This window comes from Apis florea, unplaced genomic scaffold (assembly GCF_048593485.1).
Source record: "Apis florea isolate Af1SG1 unplaced genomic scaffold, ASM4859348v1 contig_3585_pilon, whole genome shotgun sequence".
NCBI lineage: Eukaryota > Metazoa > Arthropoda > Insecta > Hymenoptera > Apidae > Apis > Apis florea.
In genome coordinates, this window is record NW_028256788.1 from 648,708 (window position 1) to 668,418 (window position 19,711).

The window sequence follows — 19,711 nt, forward strand, 5'->3', positions numbered from 1 at the left end:
AACGAAATCTTTTCTTCGGCCGGCCAAGACCGAATACCGATCTGTATCGATACAAAAAACTCATTTCAGCTGTACAATCGATTTCTATCGATTTGACGTGCGCCACGTGCATCATATTTCGCGAACCAGCCTCGATGAATTAAAGATAGAGCGCAGGTGTCGATGGAGCCTTTCTTCAACCCTCGATTCCAGACGTGATTCTTTGATTTGTCCATTATTTGTCTTATCGTCCCTTGTATATTTATTGAAACGTATAAAAAGAAACTACGTTTCGTTCTTTTGAATCGGAAATTTAATCGCTCGTGTTGGACAAACATTACAATAAAATTCATCGAATGCAATGTTAATAATATTGCGAATATATACGATGCGAACTGTACTGTATGTGATCTCATATTTCATAATGTAAATATTAAAAAATTTGACAGTTGATAGTTGAATTTGAAATCTGAATTAATTGAAGCGAATTGAATTAAAAATTCGATACTTTTATACACTCATTCGAGTTATAATTACAACTCAATTAGTATCTTGTAATCACGTTTTTTAACTTTTCAAAATTAAACACAATAATTTATTATGTGAAATGTCATACGCTATAATAAAGTGTATTTTTAAGAAGAAAAAAAAATTCGAAGAGTGCATGCAAAAAACGATATCGATCCGCGTGGAGCATCGATACCTACATCCTTTACAAGCCCTTGGCCAGATACGTCGACGACATTTTTATCAGGGAACAAGAACGCAAAGAACTCGTCTCCGCTCGTAAAACGTCCTATTTCTCTTCCCCCTCCCCCCCTAAAAAAAAAGTTTCCTTCGCTTTCCCTTCCCAAAATTGTTCGTTTTACTCCACTCTGAAACGTAAAATAAGACATCCAGTGTTGTTTATCGGCCGATATTTTTAAAATCAAAAAGGTCCACCATCAATGATGGCCCGCTCGAAATTGGACGAAATTCGACGGGAATCCTGTTCATTTTACGCTTTCTTTCAACCGTAATGGCGCACTTCGAATTCATTAGACCGTTCGAAATGAATTCCGCTCCGCTTTGGCACCGCTCGTGAAATTTCCGCGTCCCAATTAAATCGAACAGACAGTTAGCTCTCTTACCTAAATCTGTCAACGATACGAATCGACAAGAACGAGAAAGGAATGGGGATTCCGACGACGGCACTACACTGATTCTTTTCTTTTTTTTTTCCCCTCCCCATCCTTTCTTTCTCTTCTTTCTTTTGTAATTTCTTCTTTTTTCTTCTTGGCTCCGGGTTTTTTTTTTTTTTTCCCCCCTTTTTTCTCCAAGTCCGATCGTCTAGCGCGGTTTGTCAACTCGTATCGAACGCGACGAGTTCCCTCGCACGAATTTCTTGTTAACGAGACCAGGACCAGCTGTTACGCCTTTCGAAATCGCGATTCGTACGCTCACCGGCGGCGACAGGTTGTAAACTTCCCATTAGCCGGCTGCGAGTTCTTTGATAACGAACCGTGTTCCGTGTAATTCATGAAATTCCTCGATGACGATCCCTTCTTTACGTTTCCGATTCTTCTTTCCTTTTTTTCTTTTCTTTTTTTTTTTTTTTTTTGGCTACGCACAAGTAATTTGCGTGATACAATTCGTTTGATTTATAGTCTTGAAAAAAATGGTTCTAGTAATAAGTCAAGACGAATAATAACACGAACCATCTGTAACCAAGAATCGTTTACAACGATCGTGGCACAAGAAACGAAGCCTAGTTGAAGGCCTCTCTAAGAAGCGAATTATTTCAAATTGCCATGTCATTTCCTCGCACAAAACGTCTTTCTTCTCGATCCCGTCTAATCATCCCAACAGCCGCATTATTGTGTCAAAGAATCGGAAGAGATGTTCGCATTATCGCGCCCTACTAGGCTCTAAAAATCCCTTCTAGACGCTCGAACGTGTCAGATAGACGACACAGAGACACGCGAGGTTCGACGCGAGAGAGCAATTATTATGGAATATAAAATATTTTTCGAAGGAGGCAGCAATGAGAGTGGCGTTGGGTCGCTAGCAGCTGTTAGATCGATTTAGAAAATTACCCAGGGATCCAAAGCCGACCTGCACGTAACGTGGCGTGACTATCGCACGCGACCACAACCGTACAATGGACAACCTTAATCGTTTCCCTCGAAAAAAGGGAGCAACTCGTGGCCCGGAGCTCTCTTTATTATAATACGAGCTTAGACAGGTCGTGGTGATTGACGCGGGCCACGCGACCATTCCTACAGAAATAATCGTATCTTTCGTTACGAGGCTGCATTATCTTTTGTTGCTTCTTTTTTTTTTTTTTTTTTTGTTTCGAACCGATTCTGTTCGGAATTACGCAATAGAACCGTTACGTTCAAGCCGAAGAAACAAAAAGATTCCACAAGATTAGATCGGTTTCAACTCAAATTGTATGAGGTTGTTTGAAAGAAGTGTGAATAAAGTTTGCCTCACGTTTCACGGATATAGAGTAAAGAAAAGACTCGATTGAGGGATTGGAAGAATTTGAAGAGGTGTTTGAGGAAGTTTGAGGATGTTTGAAGAAGTTTGAAGTTCATTTTATGTAAAAATATGAATTTGAAATTGATACGTTTCGAATTTCAATATAGAATTTAAAGGTTTTGATCGTTCTACAGGTTCCTTTCTAGCTTAAATACACTTTCATATGATAAGAATAAGAAATTAAATTATTCCAATTAACAATGCAATTAATTTCTAATCTTCTGTTCGAATTCAGCGTGGAGAATTCGAAATATTATATTAAATAATATAGAGTAAAGAAAAAACTCGATTGAGAAATTGAAAGAATTTGAAGAGGTGTTTGAGGAAGTTTGAGAATGTTTGAAGAAGTTTGAAGTTCATTTTATGTAAGAATATGGATTTGGAATTGATACGTTTCGAATTTCAATATAGAATTTAAAGGTTTTGATCGTTCTACAGGTTCCTTTCTAGCTTAAATACACTTTCATATGATAAGAATAAGAAATTAAATTATTCCAATTAACAATGCAATTAATTTCTAATCTTCCGTTCGAATTCAGCGTGGAGAATTCGAAATATTCAAAGAGAGCAAAGCGGGCAGAGGATAGTTACGGTGTTAGTCGGTCACGGTTATGGGAGGCAGTTTCTCGGTTTACGCCCGAGCTGGCCGGTCGAAAAGCGGCGTGTCCAGACGAGGAATATAAGCGAGATATTTCGTGGGGCAGAGCCGGTATTCTTTACACCTCGTTGTTTCCCGCAAATTCTCATGCTCGGCAGCCCTAAATCACCGAGGCGGACAGTCGTCGGGTTGTAAAGCCTTGTCCCGGGATGGCTGGCGTTCCCGCGAAGGTGCGCGCGCGCAAGCGTCAGCAACGGTGATGAAAGGATGCAGGAGGCGGTAAAAAAGCGTAGGAAAGAGGGCAGGAAAAATGCTGATAGTCGAGAAAGTCCGGGGCCTTACGACTTCCTCCGCAGACTGTTAATGGGACTCGCATGAAACAGCCTCGAAGGCGGTTTTTGTTCCAGTTTTATTAGTATCTTGTCTGGTCTAGAGAAAAATGACGCGAGTCGATCTTCGTTTTTGCGGTCGGCCGCTTCAAACGGTTGGAGAGGAACGTTTTGCACGGAACGTGGCAACGGTTTCAACAAATTTTTGGCAGATAACCGTTGATTGCTCCTTTTGTGGGAGGGTTAAGATGTGGAAGGGAGAAATTAAGAGAACGATAATTATGGAATTTTTGCGTGGAAAAAGAGGAAGAGAAAGATAGAAGAAGATAAATGCATAAATACGTGAGAAGTAAAAGAAGAAAGAATATTTGAAGAATTCCTTATCGATTGTTGTTGTTACTACTATTATTATTATTTTTTTAATTTTACCTCGCACGACCAAGATGTCTTTAGATTGGTGTAAACAACAAGGAATTTCAGGGCGGATAGAGCGGTCTAGAGGACGATTCGCCTCGGTTTGTCGCGATACGGTGTCATTAGGTGATAATCAGTTCGTGGCAGGGTGCATAACGACACCTAAGGTAATAGAGTTGAGAAAATTAAAGGTCCAAAATAATTCGAACCTCGGAGCCATTTATTACGAGAATTCCGACTGTCTGGGTCCATTGGTTCGAGTGCAGGTGATGAATACCTCGGAAATGTTTAGTAACGAGGGTATCAAAATTACGTTCGCCCATTCAGCTCCACCTGCCCGTCCTGCTCTCCAATTTTGAGGTTGCCATTTGCAACATTAAAATTCGTATTTTTATGCGCACTCGCACAGGGAATCACATTCATTCGTCAAACTGTTCATCTCATTGATGAACTTTTATTATACGAAATACCAAGCTTGGCTCAAGTGTTTAACTTATTAAGGGAGGAGAGAAGGAGGTCCAAGATTGATTGCATAATTGGTCTTGTTAAGGAAAGAAGAAATTGTTGCAATCTTCGAAGTTCATTTACAAACTTGCTAAACTTCGAGATGTTGATCTAGATTTTACAAATTTAGATTTTCAAAATCCACGTTTTAATAATAACAACGTTCATTTAGAGCGAAATAAATCTATCAACCGTTCCCTTCTATTTCCTCTTCCATCTTAATATAATTGGAAGCTGTGCCAAAATTTTATTCTTACCACTGTTGCGACAAAATTCCATACCATTTCACGATCGGTTCTCGAAGAGAAAGCTCTCCAAACAAGCATTCCTTCGCGGATAAGATTCCACTTGGTTTCCAGACAAGATCATATCCTCCAGCAGCGGCGGCCAATCACTGTCAATCACAATTTCCAATTCGCCACGCTGCTAGCAAAGATTAGACAAGCTAACCCAGCGAAACCCAGAAACCCTCCAATTTTCTTCTTATTTATAACCACTTTCTTTCTTATTTATCCACGAATCCCCGTTAATCGCTAAATACCCTTGCCGCATACCCGTGCACGCGACCGAACGAAACGCGGCCAACACATCCCTAATGAGCTATTTCTCATCTCGGATTCGAGACGGCCTACCCTTTAATCGAGCACGGGACGGCGCACAGAAGCACGCGGATCACAGTGATCGAGGAGCAGGGTGGTTGAAGGCGAGCGACACGCATGGCCGAGCCGATATTAAAATTGATCAATTAGCCGTGATTAGACGGTGATCATCGCCTCGTGGCGTCTACGCCCCAAGGTGAGGCCTCGATCGATTTGCCACAAGCATTCGAATCAATCCTGGCTATAATATTCGCGGCCGTAATACGCTCCATCAACTATCGATCCGGTCGAAAAGAGGGCGATATCCGACGGAAGTACACCCTGGCTCGAGTATTAGGCTCGAGATTGCAAGGGGCCAAAGTGATTTTATGCACTTACCAGGCCGCGAAACCACGAATTTCCACCGGCGCTGATTCCAACGACAGCCACGAAGGATGGGGAGAAAGGAGGAAGTCGGTTCGGCCTAACAAGGGTATCGAAATTGCAGCGGCTAAGTAGGCAGAGAGGGCCCTAGAGGGGCGATATATGCATAAGAAGGGTCTCGAAAATCGCATACGCTTGTTCGACGAAAGACAGTGCCAGGCAACATCTCTCCGTCTCTCTCTTTCTTCCTTCCTCGTTGCAATCATGTTGCGCCGAATTCAACGGCGAGCTATCATTCGCACATTTACAAGCCCAACTGGCCGAACGGTGTGAAAATTACAGACGCGAGATCGGCCGAGTTGGAACGAGGCTGACCACTGCCCTAGAACCGTGATTACAAGCGGCGCAACTCGCGTGGCAACTCTCGAGCGTGGATCGCCAGGACACGTGTGATGATTTGGGTGGGTTGGCTGCTTCGAGTAGAAAGAAGGAGTGAAAGAATCGAAGGACCCCTTCGTAAGTGTAGTAAAGATTTAGAAGGTTTGTTTCGTGTAATTGTGGAATTGAATGGTAAAAGAACGAAAGTAGACTTGAGAAAGAGAATTAAGTTGAAAGATTCAGAAGCATTCTTTCTCGGACAAAATTTTTTGAACATAGCTTAACCGTATAATCTTTCAACAATAACAATTTCGTTTCTTTTCTCGCCAAGATCTCATATATACCTTTTTTATTTTTATTCCTTTTGCGTTAACTAGTTAGCTAGAACCTACATACCACTTAGCCTGATTGTTCCTGGCTAACTGGTTGTTTAGAAGCTCGTGGCCGACTGATCAGTTTGCGTGTATATACCGCGAGTCGAGAGATGCGTGTATCGTCGTCGTTTCGCACCCGTCGGCTTCGTGTTTTGCACCTTTTCGTTTGTTTACGCACCTTAATTAGCCCCTTGAGCCGGAGTTAATGCTGTAAATCAGACCTGTACGTGCTCGACATGACTCGTGTGGTGGTTGGCCAACAATTTTACCAAGTAAAAACACGTTTCGTTTTGGTTTTTTTTTCCTTATTCCAACTCTTTGTTATTAATCGTGTCAAAAATGCATTCTCTGAATTTTAAGTTAAACAACGGATAAAGAATTTTGTAAAAATTGCAACAGCGGAGAAACGCAATGTTTTCTCCTTCTCTAATATTCTCTTAATATCTCGACGATATATTTAAACTTTCCTCGCGGAAATAGATACGTCACGTTTATTAACGTTTCTGCCCCATGAAAATTCATCGCGACAAATAGAAATTAAAATAGATATCAATTAAGATTCCTGATTAAATTCCGCAAGAAACTTGAACTAGTCACATATTATAATCAATTCGATAACGCGTCAATTAATATGATATACGAGTACACGCAAGTGGGAGCTACTTGAACATTAAACGTTACACGGCTGGCCGAGCGAAAAAGATTCGCTGAATGAAACCTGTTGCGGGATGCAATGTGGCTTCTCACAGAAATCGGAACTCTTTCCGTGGATAAAAGCTGGAACGATACGAGGTTCGTGGCACGTTGATCGTGCCATAATTTTGTCAAACTTGTTTGCACGCGTCGGTGAAAGCGAGTCGGATACAAAGTTGGGCCAACCTCGTAAAACACTTGGTGGACATCGCAGATGTTATTGACACAGAGACTGGTTCGAGTAACCGTGTATGCAAATAGTATAAGTTGCTTTGATAATTTATTACGCAAATTATATGAATTACATTATCGAGCTGGCGTAATAAATTATCGGGCTATGTAATTTTCGTGGCCGGGCAAACGGCATTTTATTGCAACGATCGGTTCGGCTGGAAAATATATCAATGCACGGAAAAATCGTCGAACGAGGGCCGTGTCATGCGCCAACTTTATTACCGGTCTGACCTTTCCACGTGCATGAACTGTTGCGCCTACTATTAATTTTTGGGACAATCGCCACGCTGTGCCATACCACTGTTCAACTACCATGAATCGTTTCTTTCCTGACACCCGCCGCTGTGAAAATTGTGAAATAACGCGCGTTTAAAATCGAGTCGTAAAAATCGAAAGCATGAAACTCGATCTCTCTGTCGGACCAAATTTATTTTCTCTTTTTCCAACGTTGATGATCTAAATCTACCATTGGATCTTTTTTAATGTCTATATTATATAGACAAAGATTTGTAAAGCGTTGGGAGGTTTCATGAAAATCATATACTTTTATCCTAGTACTCTATTTATATTAAAAACCTTTGGTGATTTTTATAATTTAATTAAGAATTAGCAAGATATATTAATGTGGATTATTGTTTATTACATATTTGAGTTGGTCAATTAATAAGAAAAAGTATGAAGCATATACGATTAATGAGGAAGTACAAACGAAGTATATTTTGTTTCTATAAATGACCGTGGGCGGCGCTCGCTCCTATCTATACTAAAATTACAATAACTTTTTAATGAGTACAGGGTATTAATTTTCATTAACCAGTAAGAAAATTGCAAAGTAAAATTAAAGATTGAGAAATAATATTATTGAAATGTATTCCAAAAAAAACCATAAAATATATGTACAACGAAATATTTTGTTTTTATCATCTCTTGTTCTTGTCATCGATTTAACATTGATTTAATCTTCGAAAAAAACGAAAAACAAAGAGATTTTTTAACAAATTACTGAAAAATTTTTCTCTCCAAAATCTTTCTCTGCATCTCGTTACCGTCTCCAGGTAGGAATGAACTATCCAACGAACAATTCCTCGTTCATCAGTGACTAATGAAGCCTACCCATACCGATCATCTCTCAGGAAGTTACCCAAGGCTTTGGAGGAAAGATCGAAAATCGAACGGGAGTATATCTCTCCGTGAAGGGTCTCGGTGACGAAGCGAAGACAATTTGTCAGCGACATCGAGACGCTTAGCCCTCGAGGATCCTTCTCCCTCTTCTTCCCTTTCTGACCGGGTATCCACCGATCCTACGAAAATATACCGAAGAATAATGGATCTCGATCAGTGACTCCTCTCGCAGTTTCCCCGCGGACTAACGATCCCATTCATCCTCGAGGACTTTTTCGAGGCGAAAGGAAAACAGCAGGTCCTATTCACCCTCTTCATGCCCACCTCCCTTATTCTCTTTCGCCATTGTCGATCGCCAATACTCGGCAGGTAGGGCATTGTCCTTGGCCACGTTTCGCCCACTTCGCGGCTGGCCCGCCGCATTTTTCTTTGTACGCCAACAATAAGGAGAAACGAGGAAGAGGATCGTTTTCACCGGGATTTGCATAGAGTCTTGAAACGTCATGGTGGATTCTCTTGCCGCGAAAGAAAATCGTTCGAGCGATCCTCACGAGTGGCATCGATCTTCGAAGGGGGCTCGCGCCTCGTTTTCAAGCGGATTGAGGAAGGAACAGGTGGTTGAGCGCGCGATATAGCACGGATGATGGCTAAGAATAATAGCCAGCGTTCGTTCTCACCTTTTCAAGAACACGAGTGATCTTCGATTCTTTTGAAATTTGTTCTCCCCAACGGAATGTATATGTATATTTCGATCAGAGTTTCAATTTTAAATTATTTCCTCCAGCGAATAGATAACAATTTTCAATCAAAATATATCATAACTTTTGGATTGAAAAATATCGTGTCAAATTGTAAACGGAATGAAATGTTCGATTTCATTCTGGAATGAAGGAAAGCTAATTGTTCGATGCTATCATCATTACTATTGTTACGTCAGAAGAAAAGGCAATGGGCGCACTTCGACAAGCAAGGGAGAAATACGAAATATTGTGGTGAGGAGAAGAGACGAGACAAAAGGCAAGAGCGAACGATTTCCTTTTGAGAATCGATCCGAATCGCGCACGTGTGTAACGGTGATCCATTTGCCGCTGGTTGAGAAGGCCAGGTATCGAAGCCACGGTGAAAGAAAGATTAATCTCGTTGTAATTACTCCATCTTGGCCGGTCTCCGTGATTTTTCATTTGTAATCGTCGATCGTTGGTGATATTCTACCCACCGTGATGGGACCGTTAGGATCATTTCTTAAACTTTCCAAACCGCGGGCAATGGAAGTCCAGACAATGAAAGAGAACACACATGTGTAAGCGCGTTCGTACAGAAGAGTTGTTGATACGTTGTTAAAGCAACAGTGTCGTTTATTAGTGTGGTTTCGAGTGATGAAACGAAAACAGGTTAGGTTAGGTGTGAAGGATCAGCTTCATCTGTTCCGGCTAAATTAGTTTTACACGTTTCGTGATTTAAATTGATGGATAAAATGACGTGAAAGTTGGGTGAATATTAATTATTGTGTGTGTGTGAACTGAGATTAAGTGAATGTCGTAATGTGTAATTATATGTAAAAGAGAGTTTGTTCCGATTCTTTTACTTTTGTACCTGCATCAAGAACGACAGTACAAATTTAACAAGTGGGATAGTAATTAATTCTAAAAAAAAAAATAAAAAAGAAAAAAAAAAGTAACATGTAAAAAAGAAAATATAAATTTCAATTTTGTGAGGATTATTATTCAAAAACTGTTGAATTTGCTGTTTCGTTCTTTATCTTCTTTCTTCGTTCTTTAGAATTCGATAAGGTAAAAGAGGTTAAATACATTCTGATTAAAAGTACGCTGCTGTATATCACGACATCGTTAAGTTTTTTTTTTTACCAGAATACTCGCAAAAGTCACGCGAAGCCTGAATCAAATCGAAGGGTAACATAAATCAGCATTAACGACTAGATATGTCATATACGATACCGCGCGTGTGTGTGTGTCTGTATATGTGTCGTTATTATGAAGATACTCGAGCAAAAAATATTCATCAAAAAAATGATGAACTTCTAATTTAATTCGCTATCTCAATTCACTATCTTAATTCTTTTTATTAAAGTTTCGTAACATTCTACAAAATCTTGTAATTTTATCTGAAATTTAAATTGAACAAAAATGAAGAGAAACGTGCATCTAAATCACGCTGTCAAAACGTGATGTATTAAGGAAGCTTCAATGAGCAATTACACGATCTGAGATGCTTTACCATTGCCCTATATGCTTCTGAGTAATATCAATCCGTTCGTGCAACCTGTTGCATTCCGATTAAGAAGGGCTGAACGCATAATGCACGATAATAAGGCTCGCCTATGCATAGATGAGGTTCGGTGAAGGAAACGATGACGTTATCAACATCTGTTCATTAGCCACATTTAGTGTGGGCCGGTAGTAATGGAGAAGGTAGGAAAGTGAAAATGATTAATATCATTTCATTGTATTTAATCGAAGTGGAGAAATATTTTTAGAATGTAATTGGAAGGGAGAGATATAATTCGAGTTAAGTTGTTGATTAATTGGATTAATTGGTTTTGTAGAAATATTTTGAAGATTTATTTCTTAGTTGTAAAAGATATACAAAATTAGAAATATAATTTTGTATAGAAAATAGAGAAGAATATTTATTCGATAATTTATTATTATAATTATAATAATGGAGAAATAAAGGTAACAACAGAGAAGCAGAGAACAAGAAATACAAAAAAATGTAAAAAGGGAATTAAGAATATAAGAAGAATAAGGTAAAATTTATCGACAGACCCTCGTACTTATATATTATGCAGATAATCATGATGTAACGGGGTAATTTGTTTCTTATAAAATATCGTATATTATATATTAAAATGGAGATATATTATAAAAATCGTCGAACATTTACCAATTTATCTATATTATTACGAGAAAGTTTATTTTTAGTAAAAATTGTAACAAATATCTCACACACATACACATATATATATATCAAATAAAAATATTAACACTCTCTTAAAATATTATCAAATATTTTCTACTTGAAACCAATCAAAAATTCACATATCCAGCAAAAATCCTTATTAATTAATTCCAAATTAATTTGTCTTTTGATATCGAGTCGATAATAAAAAGTTAGGTTATGTAGAATCCTTTTCCACTTATGCTAATAACGCGAAAAATTCAAAGAAGAAAAAAAAAAAAGAATTAAAAGACTCGGTCTCGAATTAAAAGACTCTCGTATCCCAAAACGCTCTCGTCTCCAAAAAATATTTACATAAATTAATTACACGACGCAAAGATTAAAACATTCCACTTCACATCACGTAGCTACATAAATACCTTCCTCGCCTCGAGGCCCACTAACAAGAACTCGCCCAACCCAGCCGAAGATCCATTAATCCTCCATCGATCCTATCCCATACCCCCTATCAATGATCATTAGCATTAGACACATCAGACACGTCTCCTTGCGGGACGTATTTAGCCACCGATCCCGAACGAGCGTGGCGATGCATCAGCCTCGTAATAAGTCGATAATAACAGTAATGGCGGCGATAAGGGGGCCCCTAAACGCCCCTAAACGAGGTCTAATTGCAAGGGCCAGTTGTGTTCAGTCGTCTGGCTAAAAATTGAAGCGAAAGAGAAAGTTTCTTACCGTCATCAACCCCCACCCTATATCTATATATATATCCAGCGCATCATCGTTTAAGACTTCACGGCCCGGTGTCATTAATTTGAACGCCTTCCTCTAAATCGCGACCAGAGAAATCGCGGAACGAGCCGCGTCTCGATCAAGAAAACGAGGGCTGCTGCACGTACTCCCATCCTCGGGGAGATGATCATGGCGGGCCTTAAATGGCGGGTATATAACCGAGTGCTCTTACCGAGAGCACACGTGGCACTCACGCATTAAGAATAAAGTGTGCGAGGAACGTATTTTTAGTCAAGATTATTCGAACCCGAGCCCACTTTTTCTCGCACGATGTATTTAAATACTTTTTGCATCGTTGCGTCTGACCTCGATTCGTCTCGTGCAAGAGCTACGAGAAGCGATTCCGTGGAACGACGTATCGATGTATCGATTGAGGTGTTACGAGGTGTTATGAACATTTTGGGGGTTTGACGAACTTGTTGCTGTTGGTAATTCGATACCGTTTATTTCGTTTTGTATAGGGGGTTGTTGGTGATTTGTCAGGACATACTACGGTGTGTAAGTACGATGTTTGTCACGCATCGATGATGAGAGGTTAATTAATTCTCAATCAGGATGGTGGGAGAAAGACATGGACTAACTGCAGGTGTCGGGAAGATACAATGATCGTGAATGGAAATTGGAGAAGATTGTTGACACTGCGTTTAAAGATGATTTTGTTTCTTGAACGAGATCATCTGGATTTTTATTTCTATATTAAAGATTATGAAAAACCGAGTAAATTAAAACGATTGATTTGTTTCTAGAAAATAAAGAATTAAAAATTTGATATTTTTTTTTTTTTTTTCGTGTACATGACAACGATTTTCAACCTAACCTCAATCTTTTCGAACATAATATTGTATAACTCTTTTCTCTTCTTTTCTGCCATAATACTGATTAAATATATATTTCCTCGTTCATGATATAACTTCACAATTTTCTTAATTTCTTAATAAAAATTAAAAATTCCTAATAATAACCCGTAATTACGTATCGGGGACCAAATTCCTCGTGTTACATGAATTTTAATTATAGCAATTATCCATAATTATTCTATAATTTGAATAATTATAACGTGAAATATATCGTATAGTAAGCGACGCGATATTCATTAAAATTTACGAAAAAAGTCAGTCATGAAAATTTGATTGTCATTATGTGAAAGTGAATGGAAACAGTGTCGAATTACAATAAATCGGTGTAACGTTGCAATAATGATCACGATACACGTTCACAGACATATTGAACCGGGAGAAACGTTATATATACGTATATACTTGAAAGATACGCACACTTTAGTCCCTGGTTATCCGGTTCTTTGGAATCGATCGTTTTCTACCTGCTCGCTGGGCGTATCTTCATTATCAACGATTATCGTACATTATCGCATATTTTCTCCCTAAACGGTCCCATCGGCGCGATTGAAAGGTGTTTCGAGGTGATTCATGCAAATTCAACGCGACATATGTACGTGCATTACCAATTTGCTCACGTAATTTATACACAAATACACATATTTTACAGTGCACAGATGCTCGAGATTTTTGGTTCAGAATTATCAATTATTAAAAAATAAAAGGATATAGTTAATTAAACTAGATGATTTTCATAAAAATTGTACTTTTAAAATGGATAAAAGATGTTTAAAATTCCATTTTTTTTTTTTTTCTTTGAACTACGAAGCAAGTTATAATCGAACGACATAATAAATTTCTCACGAGAAGAGACGGTTTAAATCGCGATAAAAATCTGGCGACATTGTTGGGCGTGACTCCTTGCGGGGGAGGGAGAGTCCACGTTTTCTATAGACCTGACCCTGTTCACCTGTCCGGGGAGACGAGAGACAATGAGACTTTGACGAAATAAAGGCGAGAAGGTGCAGCATCGTGGACGAAGAACACGAGGCAAAAGCCCTTTTGTTGGGCCGAACAATAAGGGTCGAGGAAGGGAAGTGCAGGGGGTGTGATGCAAGGTGCCGGCATTGTTTCATTACAGCTGGACAATACAGGTCGTTCGTGTGACACTTGGTGGTGCCCGCGACATTATATTTCGACCTCGAAACTAGGAGTCAAGGATTGAACTTCTTACCGTCTCTTTCTTTTTATTTTGCCAAGTGCTTGAAAGGCTGCGCGATAATTAGCACGATAATTAACTGCTTGAAAGCTATACACGTTTGCTTAGAATATTAATTTAAATCTAACTGGCAAAAACTTGTATATTCATAACATTCATTTCTCGTTACAAGAACAGAATAAAGGTTAACACCAATTTTTTTAAAAAATCCATCCATCATTAAACACCTGCCAGATTTCCAATTAAACGTCCAGCGTTTAAAGACAGACACCTTCTCCCATAAAATTCACTTTCATCTCGCCATATAAAACAACATCTCGCGCAAACATATAAGCCAACTCAAATTTACCCGACGTAACCATCAACGACCACAAACCAAAAACTCGCCAAATATATATTTCTTTCGAACGAATCGAGCCAAGCCTCCAAGAAAAATCAGCGTGAGATGAGACGTTTCACGGCAAATTATAAACGCGTTAAACGTTAACTTGAAACATGGTTCCATTGATAACGACGACGTCCTGCAAGGAGAGAGTGTGCGTGCAACGAACGTTCGTCACCAACAGCTGACGAGGCTTCGAACAAACCTTCCCTACCTACGTACAATTGCTCGCTAAATGGATTTGTTACACCGCTTCGCGGGCTTAACAGCAACGTTTTTCACCGTGAAACCGGGCTAACTCTCGACGTGTAATTTTCGAAGATCCTCCACGCGGATAAGTCGCGAATAATCGAAATCTTCTACCTTCTTATTCGAAATTTCGTTGTGCAAATTATATTCTTAAGTTTCACTTTTATTCTTTCGATTCTCGAGGATTTCTAGATCGTGGTCTCGTTCTCGAAGAAACTTTGAGAAAAGAGGAACTAATCACAGAGAAGCCAAGGAAACCAGTGTAAGAAAGAGGAGTGGAAATCTGTCGGAATCATAGTAATCGTCTCACCCTTACTTACACGCGGCCTAACCTATCAATTTGTTCACAGCTGGCCGAATATTTCGGTCTCGTTAAGAGATAAGGATCGATTATTGGGCGAACAAAATACGAAGTTCGTGGATCATTGAATACTAATCGAAGGGATAGGTTATCGCGGATAATTGGATTGATGTGTGTTGGTAAATTAAATTCATCATTGAGATTTTGATTTGCAGTTAAGTATAAATGAGATACCAGCAAATTAGGTATATAGAAAATAGGACGTAAAATAGATAAGATACATATTTGAAAAGCAATAAAAGATTTTATAAATATTGAATAAATTAACTTATACAGAATCCACTTAATCATGCCTCGAGAAATAAATCTCAACGATAAAAATCACGCTTAATTTGTCCCCACTTATTTCAAACCCTTAAAATAGATTCACGATTCTTCCAAAACGGCCTCCATTGTAATCGAATCATCCCCCCTCCCCCCCCCTCCAAAAAAAGGAAAAAAAATCCACGGGTTTATCGGGACTATCCCTCGCGCACGAACATCCTAATCAAGAAAAAGGAAAGGAAAGGAGAAAGAAAAAAAGTAACGACCATCCAGCTCCTTACTCCAAATTGGACATTAAACAACCTCCTTGAGATCATGCACCCCTTTGAAGCGCGGCAGAATGCCGATCGACGACGAACCAGCCGGCCCAACCTATCCTATAAATAATAGCCACTGATTAGAAGCCACGGAAGGCGATAATAATTCAGAAGGTGGTGTTTACGTTGCACCCGTTACCTCGTTCCTTCCCGTGTCTCTCCCCTTTCGCCCTCGTTAAAAAGGAGAGCCCCCTTCCCCCCCATCCTTCGACGAGGATCCATCCCAAGGGAAATTAATATTTCGGCGAGATGAAACGACTTTTCTAGCGCGATGTCAAAGGAAAGGGAAGAGCGCCGGCCTCCGATGAATACGATCTCTGTAATTAACGATGGAGCCCCTCCTAATGACCGTCCGGATCCACCTGTGCCGGCCAGCACAAGGCGATTCGAGGCCGTATTAAGCCGAATGACTCGCGCCTCCGATACGCCATCACCCCCCACGGTAGTCTCGGACGGTTAATATCTAATTATTTCGACGATCAAGATCCGTGGTGGGACGGATGGAGAACGAGGCGACGCGACCAGGTTCCGGGATAATCATCCGGAGGAGCAAAAAAAAAAGAAAAAAGGTTGAAACGTTCATCTGAACGCTTGTTATGGAAAGCTGCGTGATTTCTTGCGCGGGATAATTGCGATTTGGAAGACGGGTTTTTCTTCTTTTGGAAGGTGAGGTTTGTTAAGAGATTGTTTCTTCGTAGGTGATCAATACACGTAGGTACGAATATTATTTTTTGGAATTTTGGCGTGATTGATTATTCGCCGGTACTTTGATTTGATACTCTCGCTTCAAACGAATCCATCCATCGATCGTTTAGTTAACGTATCGGTCTTGCGTTACACTGCGGATTCCGCAAAGATGCCTGACCGTTCGAGGCATTCCTATCTCGCAGGTGTCTCATGATTGTCTCAAAGCGAAGTGGACGATGATCGATGATAACGTCTCAATGATATTTGTCAATAAGTACAAACAAAATGGCAAAAATTCTTGTCGAACATTGAAGAGATACGTAAGTGAGAGCCGTGAAAGCATCCACAATGGAAATTGAATCGAAATCGCGACAAAGACACCTTCTTTCGTCCTGGGCCTACTCTCGTCGAACCAGTCCCGCCTCATTGTCAAAACCGAGACGTCAGTCCGCTCCGCTCCACGAACGCCCCCCTACCATCTTCCTCTCCGCTCGAACGAATTTGCTGCAAGTGCGGTTTATTGTAAACTGTCTAGGGGCCCACCAGCTGCCCGTAATCCGCCACCCCCTCCAGCCATACCCGGGATGCACGTCAGAGGTCTGGCCGCGGTGAAAAGAGGGGCTGTTATCGCGGTCCTATCTGCGATCGGACCGAGCGATATTTCTAACAGGGCCCCTGGCTCCTAGTCCGTGGCCCCATAGATCTCGCCAGATAAGACGGTGCGGTGTTCGCGGGGCCCACCAGGGGGCCACACGGCCTGTCCATTGTGTTCCGTGTCTTGTGCGTCCTCCACAGGTCCCTCACAGACCTGCCGCTCCTACCACTTTTTCCGAGACGCTGATTGCTCGCGTGCAATTACACGTCTCTCGGATCGGTATCCCTCCACGATTAATATCCAATTTCTTTTCGCTCCTTTCCTTCTTTCGAAGAAATTGCTTTTTGCTGTCCAGTTTTTTGCTCGCGGAAGACGTCCGCGTTGATTTCTTTTTCTTTTGTTTCCGATTTATTCTCGATGTAGAATTTTTTATCAATCGAAGGTGGGTTAGGTATTCAATTTATATTATCATTTTTTTTCATCTCCACCACGTACGTGCCACGTAACTTTTCCTCGATAATAAACTCCGTCTCCCTCGAGATTAAGTCTTGGATACCTCGAGATTCGTTCCTCGAGACTCTCCTCCATTTTACGATTACCACGAGCACAAAGGGAAGCGGAGGGATAAGAACCGCTAAGTCGGTTGATGATCTTTGGAACCGATTCCAAAGTAAAGGATCGATATAAACACCGGTGATCGAAACGATCGCCGACAGATTTCGTGCCCCTCTCACGGTGCAAATATAACAGCATCCATGGAGATAAGACTACGAAAGGTGTCCGAAGCAGCGAGATATTCTCGGCCTTCTATTGCTCCCTATCTTAGATCGCAATCTCTTTGGGTAACGTGGGCGTTTCAATGATGTGACCGGTCACAGCGGTGATCATCTGATAGCGATACACGATACTGCGACAGTTTCAGCCAGTGCCAGGTTATTGGGCAAATCTCGATCCATCTTACACGAAGTCCACGATTTTTACTGAGGGTTGAATTCTGATGGGACGATTAGGGATTTCGTGAAATGTCGTTTGACGTGGTGTGATGAACGTTGGAATAGTGTAATAGAAAATTTGGTTTTCCAAAGTTCCATTTTTTTTTTTTTTTTGGAATTTTTCGTATTGCAATTTTTAAATTTTAGCAACGATCTTTTCACATTTCTCTCTTTTTTTAATCGATGAGAATAAATTTAAATATTCGTGTTAAAAATTATGGTAGTGCGTGCCACGTAAAAATACATATATATATATATTTTAGATTATTTACGTACCAAAAGAGTGAAAATTTTCGATATATTATATTAATTTTAAAGATAATTGAGAGTGTTTTATGAGAAGAGAAAGTTTCACGTTTATTTTTGTTCTTAAGGCGCGCGATATTTATTTAAAGCGATTGAATGAGTTGCGGCAATGATTAATGTAATTTTATCGTGTATAATCATTTTTTAAAAATTATACATTTTTAAGGTAATTTGTCACTCGCTGTCAAACTATAATTGAATAATAATAATTATTCTATCAGGATGTTAATACATGAAATTTAATTCGTCAATTTATCAAACCGATACATCCCTCGATTCAAACTCCATCAACCATAAGATTCTTCCATTCAGAGGACAAAAATCAAATGCGATCCAACCTGACACTCTGACAGTTTCGAGATATATATAAAAAGAGAGAGAGAGAGAGAGAAAGAGAGAAAGAAAGAAGAATAAAATCTACCCCAGCGAGAATCCATCATCTCATCGACGATCACCACGTCGTTGCCACGTATTAGATTTCGACAAGAAACGTAGCAAGAGGCTACCCATTTCTCGAACTACTCGAGTGTATCCGCCCTTTCACGGATAATTTGATCTCGTTGACGATAAAGACGTACAATGCCGACCGGCCATCGATGATCAGATATCCGGGATAACGAGAGGATTGTACGAAGACTAATTGGTTAAAGTGGCGTGTACACAACAGAGACGCCGCGTGTTTCGCATTTCGAACACGGAAGCGCTCAAGCAACAGGGAAGTTGTTTCGCTTTGCTCCAGAGGTCGATACCGGCCAATTCCACCGCCATCTATACACGATTCATCGTGCTATTCGATCGGTGAAAGGAGCATTCAGAAAATACATAGGATGGAATCGTAAATTTCCTTGTTTCGGCCTGAACAGCAGTGTTTTTTTTTTTTGTCTAACGAGAAACACGAGGATCCTCTCTGTTCTTCATACAACACGCTCGATTCAAATGAAACGAAGAGAAAAGAAATTTTCTTTGCACTTTTTGCAGTTCCCATTGAATGAACGAGAGAGAGAGAGAGAGAAGGGGACAGAAAGTGTGCGAGAAAGACAGAGATGTCTCACGGCGGTGTGTGATTTTGGGAACCGAGAGATACCGATTGAAGAGAAAGTGCACAAGTGGATGAAAAACCGTGTTAATCTGTTTTACCACTACGACAAAAACGATTCGGCGGCGTCATCGAGTGGTAATCGTGTGTATAGGGTTTAAATACTGGGTCACAGGCATGCCGCAATTATCCGGATTGCTGGCAAGTCTCGAGTTCCCGGACGAGGAAGGAAAATTCCAAGATCCGTGATTATTGATTCAGAATGATGAAAGATGTATTAATTCTTTTGGGTATCATAAATTGATGCAACATTGATATATCGAATTTAGAATTATAAATTGATATATATATATGTAAAAGAAACGGAAGAAACAATTAATATTAAATACCTTCTGCCATTTTTTGCCTCGTAAATAGAGAAAACGTGCGATTTCGATACTTTGAGGACGAAAGGACTTCGTTAATTATCGCGCAATTACGAGCAGAGGAGGCGGCCAAAAAGGCGCCTTTTTCCTCAGAGCGCAATTAAAACGTTGCCAACGTTGGTACGCGTTACGTAAAAAAGAAGCGGTCCAACCGACGAAAATTTTAAGAGGGGCGGCAAGTTTTACGCGTGGAAATAAAACCACCGTGTTGCGAGCGTGTT